The 8332-nt window shown below is 37.3% G+C and overlaps 1 long non-coding RNA gene across 1 annotated transcript; it reads left to right on the forward strand.

The window, feature by feature from the left end:
* Positions 1 to 1663: 1663 nt before the first annotated feature.
* On the forward strand, positions 1664 to 7790 carry LOC148055706 (uncharacterized). Its single transcript, XR_015705096.1, has 3 exons — positions 1664 to 1717; positions 2749 to 2815; positions 3470 to 7790. It is a non-coding gene; the product is annotated as an uncharacterized LOC148055706 (long non-coding RNA).
* Positions 7791 to 8332: the final 542 nt, after the last annotated feature.

An 8332-nucleotide genomic window follows, 5' to 3' on the forward strand; every position in this document is an offset into this window, starting at 1 on the left:
ATAAATGTTTTGGGTTTTTTTTGTTTGGTTTTTTTTTTGTAGATTACAAAGCACTTATCAGAAGTACGTTCAAAGGCAGTTATTTTAAAAGAACAAAATATTGCCTTATCCACACTGTAAAATTTTTCCCAAAGACAAGGGGAGGTAAAAAAATCAATGACTTTTCTAATGCTTTTTAACTGGGGAGGAACTTAGCAGAAAGTTCTGCAGTGCATGTGTGCACATGTGTGTGTATGTACCTGGGCATGTGCACAAATGCGTGTGTAAATATGTACACATGCACATATGTGTGGGGGTATGTGTGCTCCTGTGTGTATGCATGCATGGACACACTTGTAACAGAGGTTTAAGAAACCAATATAAACAGGATCCATATAGGTTATGCAGTATTGCAATAACACTAATAAGACAAGAAAAATTCTTGTGCATTAGAAACAGAGAAAATGCCCGTTACCTTCTAAGGATGTTGTTACATTCTTCTGTGGGCTCCTTTACACACACAGTCTGATCTGCCACATGCCCATATCTCACCTTGGGGACAACCAGTGAAATCCCCACTAAGGGCTGCTGTGCAGGCATATGAATGCATGAGAACTTCAAAATATTTATTGAACTTGTTTGTTAACAAAATAATCTGCTTAAGTCACCATCATGGAAAAGGAAGGTTCATGCACAGCGTTATAGGATAAATTATCACTACTCACCTCTTAATGAAATCACAAGAAAACCAGAGCATCGGGAACTTCTAACTTTTTTCTGTGTGCTGCTTTCATGCTCAACCTGACTTGCTGCGCGTCCATGTCTATGGCTTTGGGGGTAGCAAAGGAATTGCTGGATGAGGGCTTGCTTCTGTGCAGGTGCAGTGTACTGTCTGATCAGGGCAGTACTGTACCAGGCCAGTACCAGGCTTGGTACTAGTATATGCTCTATTCACATTTTGTGCAAGAGGGAAATAAGACTCAGAAAGATTTGACTGAGAATTATAAAGTTCTGGTGGGGACGAACTTCATGGTAAGAGCTACCAGTACATATAACAGATATCACAAAACACTATATCAAGACTGATCTAGTGACAAGGAAATAATTGCTATTAAAACATGTATTTGAACTCTCCAGCTGTACTATCCAGAGTGTTCGTTTCGTTAATTCAAGATGATACTTCTAAGAAGTCTTTTTTTCTTCATTAGAGACCTCCTGCCACCTTGAGTGATAGTAGTCTATTCTTCAACACTGTTCATACCATACGAAGTGCACTTATTGCCAGGACAATCTTTCCTTTTGCTCTGCAGTCCTCAGCATATCCCAACTCCTCTGTTATCTCTGCTCTCAACACTGAAGCTCTGTACCATCTCAGACACTCTGAATAACCCTCCCATCTTCCAGGTTACTTTATTTTCTCAAGTATGTCGCTACTGAATACAAGCAAGAAGGCCAGTCTGACTTTGTTGGTTTGTTTTTCCAGTATCACTTTCACAACTTAATGCATGGGAAAACTTTTATGTTTGCATTAGCGAAGCCAAAATTTTTATAGATGTTTCTTCATGAGGCCTGTTTTTTTTAATAGACACATGACAAAGGTTAACTGAAGCTATTTTGCATATTGGCTACGTTTATTCATTTACAGATACCTCTTCAAAATGCGTTGAGGAGAAGGAGAATACAGAAGTTGGAAAGAGACAGGAAAAAGAAAGTGATTGCTGGAGACATAACACTAGTGGTATTTAATTTCATGGGAAAAATAAGAGGGTAGTGAAGTCTGTGTCTAATACTGTCAAATTTTGACTGCTGGATGCTGTAGCCCTGTTTACTCCTCCTTGCTTCTGGGTCATTTGGCACATAATTTCATCTGTAATTTTTAAATATCTATAAATTATGATTAACAGAACAGTTGCAAAAATCAGTCATTAATGAACAGTGTTTGACAAGCATAGAATGTAGCAATAAAGCTTCTACCTCAAAAGCAACTACTACTGTACTATGCTTTATTAAGAATTCCCTAGAACTAATCATTTTATGACCCAAAAGAACTAGTAATTACTCAGTCCCCTCAAATAAAGAGCTTTTTGCAAAAAAAAGTACCTGTCAGACTGACCAGTTTCATTTGTCACAGTGTCAAAACTTTGACTTTCTTAATGTATTTACCTTGAATGTATTCCTGAAAAATTGGTCAGCTAGTGAGGAAGATGATGATTTGAATCCTGTTGATTTGTCAGCTGGTATACATATTGAATGATTAAAAATTGAAACAAAATCACAGGTATGTGAAATGTGCAATGGCCAATGAGTAACCATATATAGAACGAGGTATATCAATGCAAACTCTTAATGCCATGATTGTCAAAATGCAACATGGTGAACTTTAAAAATTATGAAATCAATTGGAGCCTAAAATATTTAAAATGTGATAACTATTCAGGGAAACTGAACCTCCAAGCGTAGAAATGTCTTGAGATAAGCTTTGAGAAAAGTCTTTTCTGAGGCAAGAAAATAAGGCTTACTACATGGTGGCTGTTTGGTATCAGAAAAACCCAAACACCACCCCCATATCCTTGCCAAACTCTCTGTGCCTTCTTTTTCCTAACTCCACAATAAATTTATTGTTGTGCAAGCAGGAGCAAGTTATTGAATTTATTTCACTTTAGATTCTGCAGATAATAACTTCAATGTATCCATCTATGTGCAATGGTAAATACATTTTATGTTTCATAAATGAAATACATTCTGAGTTTCATAAATGATTTTTTATAGCCGCAGAATAAATCCTAGCAGTGGAACAAAACTGAAGAAGGCATTTTTCCCAAGGAGCTATTTGAAGGTATTTTATTAATAATTCCCTATTACACTATTTTGAACCTGAGGTTAACAGAGGATGTTAAGTAAATAAAACCTGGCTAACATAAAGCTTTATTAACAACTTCTTACAAAATGAGTATACATAAAGGCACCATAAAATAATTTAAAAATTACCTTTTAAAGGGGAAAAAGAGCTAATGTCAAATGGCTGAGAAGACTAAGAGGAAATTAAGAAGATGATTCATTCTAATAGATTATAAAATGAGAATGTATTTTCATACTATGATAGAGAAGTTAATGCACAAACTATATTTTATTATATGCATCACCCATTCCCGGATTTTCTCAATAGTTGGTCAAGATAATTGTTGATGAATCTTTGCAGTGAGACATATAAGATCAGGAAACTAAACTGCTTCTTAGAGAAAAGAGTGACTGATTTTCAGTCATGTTCAGGAGATTGCCAAACATTTTACCCAAAACTATATTTTTTATTATATAAAATCTTCTTGGAAAAATCAAGCACTTCACATAGAATTTTAAGCTTTTAATGTGAAAACAAAAATATTCTACTAGAAACCTTCTTCCAGATTTCTGCTACTTATATCCAAAAATTTTTATTTGTAGTCAATGTTTTTCTGTTCTTCATTGCCAGACACTAAAAATGTTGTTTTAGTTTTTTTACAGGAGAGAAAACATCCAAAATATTTTCTGACGAGTCTAAGTGCTGAGTAGTGGACACTCTAAATTTAAACTCTACTACACAGTACACTGAACACACGATCCTTTTTTATCTAGCTGCCTGGGAAAGGACTTGGGAACCTACCCTTTACTTCTCCAATGGGAACATGCAGGCCAACTGATTCAGAATATTCACACAGTGAACTCTAGTCTTGATGGATTTGTAACTATTTCATAGAATCATAGAATATCTCAAGTTGCAAGGGACCCATAAGGATCATCAAGTCCAGCTCCCTGCTCCTTGCAGGACTACCTAAAACTAAACCATTTGACTAAGAGGGTCATTCAGACACTCCTTGAATTCTGACAGGTTTGGTGTCATGACCACTTCCCTGGGAACCTGTTCCAGTGACTGACCACCCTCTCTCAGTGAAGAACCTTTTCCTAATGTCCAATCTGAACTTCCCCTGATGCAGCTTCATTCCATTTCCTCTTGTCCTATTGTTGGTCACCAGAGAGAGGAGATCAGCACCTCCCGCTCCACTGCCTCACTTGAGGAAGGTGTAGGCTGCGATGAGGTCACCGCTCAGCCTTCTTTTCTCCAAGCTGAGCAAACCAAGTGACCTCAGCTGCTCTTCATAAGTCTTGCCCTCAAGGCCTTTCACCATCTTGGCTGCTCTCCTCTGGATACACTAATAGTTTGATGTCCTTCTTTGTTCAGCATTTGTATTGAATAGTGTGGGAGACTGTCACCAAAACCTAATCTGGATGATTGGAAGTTCAAAGTAACTGGAGAAGATACCTTGCGACAGCAAAAAACAACTGAAGAGATCTGAAAGAGTTGCCCTTTGTGATTCTTCTTGGGCCAATGTTTTTGTGAAGTGTTGGAAGGGAGGAGTTTCTTCACACAAAAACACTTTCCAGAATAAGTAGTTGTGAAGGGCCAGTCACTGAAGACAATGTATAAATTTCCCCTAAACAACTGATGCACTTAGAGATTTTTAACACTAACTAGAGCTCCAAATTTGTAAGATGCCCTTGACTTAATATTTGATTGCAGAAATCCTCAAAGTAGATTCTCAAATGTTCGTCTAGAAGTTAAAAAACTGTACCCATGACTTCCTCTCATTGTCACAATGAACACAAAGGAAGGATGAATTCACTTTGGACAGACTGGAACACAACAGTAGAGGTGAAGAGAAATATTCTGTTAAGCAGTTAATTGTAAGTGCCACATGCTTGCAACAAAACCAGAATTTCTCCATCCAAATTTGCAGTGCCTTAGTATCCATGTAAGGTGCCTGAGGTCAGAAGACCAGCATCAGATGTTTAAAACTATAATGGTATTTTAGTAAAGCTTTTAGTCAGCAGGATTTGTAAAACTGAGAGTTGTGATTTACAGCAATGGTATGCATTTTAGCTTTAAGATGTCTATTTTTCACTAAAAGAAAATCCCAGAGTCTCAAAATGTCCTTAACATAACCATACTTTTTATAAAAATGAAAGATAAAAGAGAGGTATGTAGCTCAAATTACTTAAAGAGTTTCGGAAACTAAAAGCTATCAAATCTAATTTTCTTTTTTTGCTGTGTTCCCAGATTATCAGCCTGCAAGCTTATTGACATAAGAAAGTATTTATCACAATCTAACAAAACTCTAGCATTCTTGGGAAACATGGCAGCCAAGTGGAATTTGTGAAGACATGTTTCCAAAGTTCATAAATGGGTTAAACCCTCAAAAGTTTAAACTGATTCCAAATTCCTTGAAACCAGCCCAAAGCAAATACAAAAAGAGGGGCAGAGGAGGAAGAAGAAAACTTTCCCAACTGTTTGACACTTTCCAGCATGCTACTGTGTATTAGTTATTTACATACTAATGCCCTGCACTTACCAAAGGTACTGCATCATAAAAGTAATAAAAATGTAATAAAGCATTAAAAGTGGGTGTTATAGGCACATAAAACCTAATTACATCTCATTCTATTTTTGAAATTACCACATGTTCAGATTCTAGGATTTGAAACTTCGCACAGTAAGGGCTTTTATGTTTTGCTTTATTCTTCTGGATACAGTGGAATCATCTAGAATTAATTCTTCTAATACATGACGTGGTGACTTGTGACTGTTTATGAAGATTGCCTGACACTTCTGTTGGAAAAGCCCATTTTCAGATGCTTAAACTTTACCAATCTGTAAGATGTAGGCTGATATTTTTCATGCCACTCTCAGGTTGATTTATTATTTTACATTTCAGCCAAGAAATGTAAGCCATTTCTGAGAACAAGACAAGAGAAAATGTGTTGCTTTACCCACATTAATCATAGTAATAATAATAATGCTGATTGAAAAAGGGAAAAAAAGAAAACAAAACAGCTGAAAAAACATGATGCAAGCCACTGTTGAAAAGCAATTTCACAAGAATACCACTGAAGTCCAGATGTGTGTGTCTCAGTCATTCCCAGTAAGATGCAGTCAAATTTAACCAGGTTTAAAGACTTACAAACACCACTCAACATGACTAACAACAGATTTGTGCATGTGAAAGAGAGTTTCCGTCCTGGCAAAAGAGAATCAACACTTCAGACTCTGTGAACATCCCATTTGTACTGCTCGTGAAAAGCCCAGAATTTGAGAAAACTGAAAGATCTCTGGGTTGTTGTGAACTGTAGCAGGACAAGGGTGGGACAGGAGTATTAAACAAGGAGCGTAGGAGGGGAAACTAACAGTTGGAGCCAGTGGGAATGGAGAATGAGCATGTGGCTGGAAGGGTGACCACAGGCCAATAAGGCAGGGAAAAAAATTGGATTATGAGTCAGGAAGAAGTGGCACTAGCTAAGCAAACAGACTGAGACAAGAAGGAGAAAATGAAGCTTGAAGGAGTGGTGAAAAAGCCAGGCCAGCAGATAACTGAGTCAGGAAAAAAGGGAAAGATCTATTGGAGACAATGCAACATAGATCAGATATGGGAGCAGTAAGTCCCACATCTCTATGTCACATTTCCTTCCCAGAGCTTGCAAGAGAACCTAAATTATATCAAGTCTTGAGATTTGTCTTTCTGTAACAACTGCTACTAACTCAACTGGGAAAGTATCCCCAAGTAGTCCTAGTGTCTACATCAGGGCAGCTCACTGCTGCTATGCTCCCTGCTCAACTTCTAGAATGAGCAGTAGAGCTTTGCACTCTGGATTTTACAGTTCCACAATGTTGATTTTCTTTCACGTCACTAAGATGCCCACAGACTAGAACCACTAGGCTGTTCCACAACATTGTTTCTTGAAGGCCCACTTGCTTTCTTTGTGGTACTCCCTCTTTCCCTCATGCACACACACACACACACAGGGTAAAATTAAATCTGACAAGGCATGCAGATGAAAGCTGGGAAATAGTGCAATTATCGTTTCCCATGTAATCTTAATTCAGCCCTTTGTGCACAGATTTTAGAGTACAGTTTATAAAACTGCTGTGTCATTTTGAAAAAAGAATGGACCTGCTCTGGGAAAGAATGAAAGTTATGACATGAAGACTATGTTACCTACAGAGATGAAAAGAGGAATGAGACAGAACCTCAGGAAAACTGGTTATAAACTCCAAAATCAGTAACGAAAAGTTCAATTTCCGCAGAAGCTGATAGATTTCTTGATTTTTTCCAGTTCGGATTTCAAATAAATTCACAACATTCTTCATTAAAAAAATTACAATTACAGCCCTTTTGCCCTTTTTATGCAGTTAGGTATTATTCAAAGAGGATGAAAGATATGTTGAGAAGCCCTTCACTACAAAAATAATTAATGAAGAAAAAAATGAAATACTTAAATCCAAACACATCAAACAATACATGTTGCTAAATGTTGAAACATTATTCTGTTTTTCCCCATGTGCTGAGCAAAGACCTTGGAGAAAAAAGATATAATCTTAAGAAGTCTTTTGATTTCATAAGTTGCTCTAAGTTCTAGTCTCATGATTTCTGCAGCTGAATCCTGCCTTGGGGAAAGGGATGAGACAATAACATGCTCCAGACTTTCAATGTGGTGCTGGACAACTCCCTGAAGCTGAACTTTTCCTAGGTCAGCTACTAATGGGCTGTTCTTAATTTTCTGGTTGTCTAGATTTGCATTCCTGGATGTGACCCACAAAAAAACTGGACCCTCATGATGACAACTCAAAGTGATAGAGATTGCACTTTGAATGTTCTATGTCTGTCACAATACTAAGTTACCTGAAAAAAATCCAGGTCCTGTCTGTCTTAAATTTGACACCTAAAATTAATGACTGGTTAACCTTCATGTCTGTACTGTAGTTTGCATGGTGGGAATGACTACAATACTCCTCTGTGAAAATGAAATGTTTGTGAAGCGTTTGTTCTCCATTGACATATCCCATAATAAATCTTAAGAGAAAATGAATAACATTGTTTTCAGATGTGGGTTTGACTAGTACACAGTAATTGGGCCACACAATGAGTAGCAAGGAAAAATAATTGAACAGTTGATGATTAAACCAAGCAGAGCTATCCCAATCTGTCCAGTCTGTGCACAGAATTATGCAGAAATCTTGCAAGGGGAAGAGGGGAAGATAGATATCCTGGTGCATGTGCAGAAGAGGTACAAACTGAATCTATGTGGGAAACTTCAGTTTCTATGTTTCCTGCTTTTCAGGATTTGACTTTACATTTTGTACTTTACCCATTACTTGCAAACAGTGTCATTCATAGAAGAACAAGCTACTAAGTGGTCATTTTTAATGTCAAAATTACAGCACGTCAGCTTCTATTGGCAGGTGCAACTACTTTAGCAAATCAACACTTTTACTTTCAACAATGTTATAGAACACTTCTGGCCAGCACCATCTGGGTGCAGGATA

The sequence above is a fragment of the Nipponia nippon genome, unplaced genomic scaffold (genome assembly GCF_047370975.1).
Source record: "Nipponia nippon isolate SJK-2023a ecotype South Korea unplaced genomic scaffold, ASM4737097v1 scaffold_2, whole genome shotgun sequence".
Taxonomy (NCBI): domain Eukaryota; kingdom Metazoa; phylum Chordata; class Aves; order Pelecaniformes; family Threskiornithidae; genus Nipponia; species Nipponia nippon.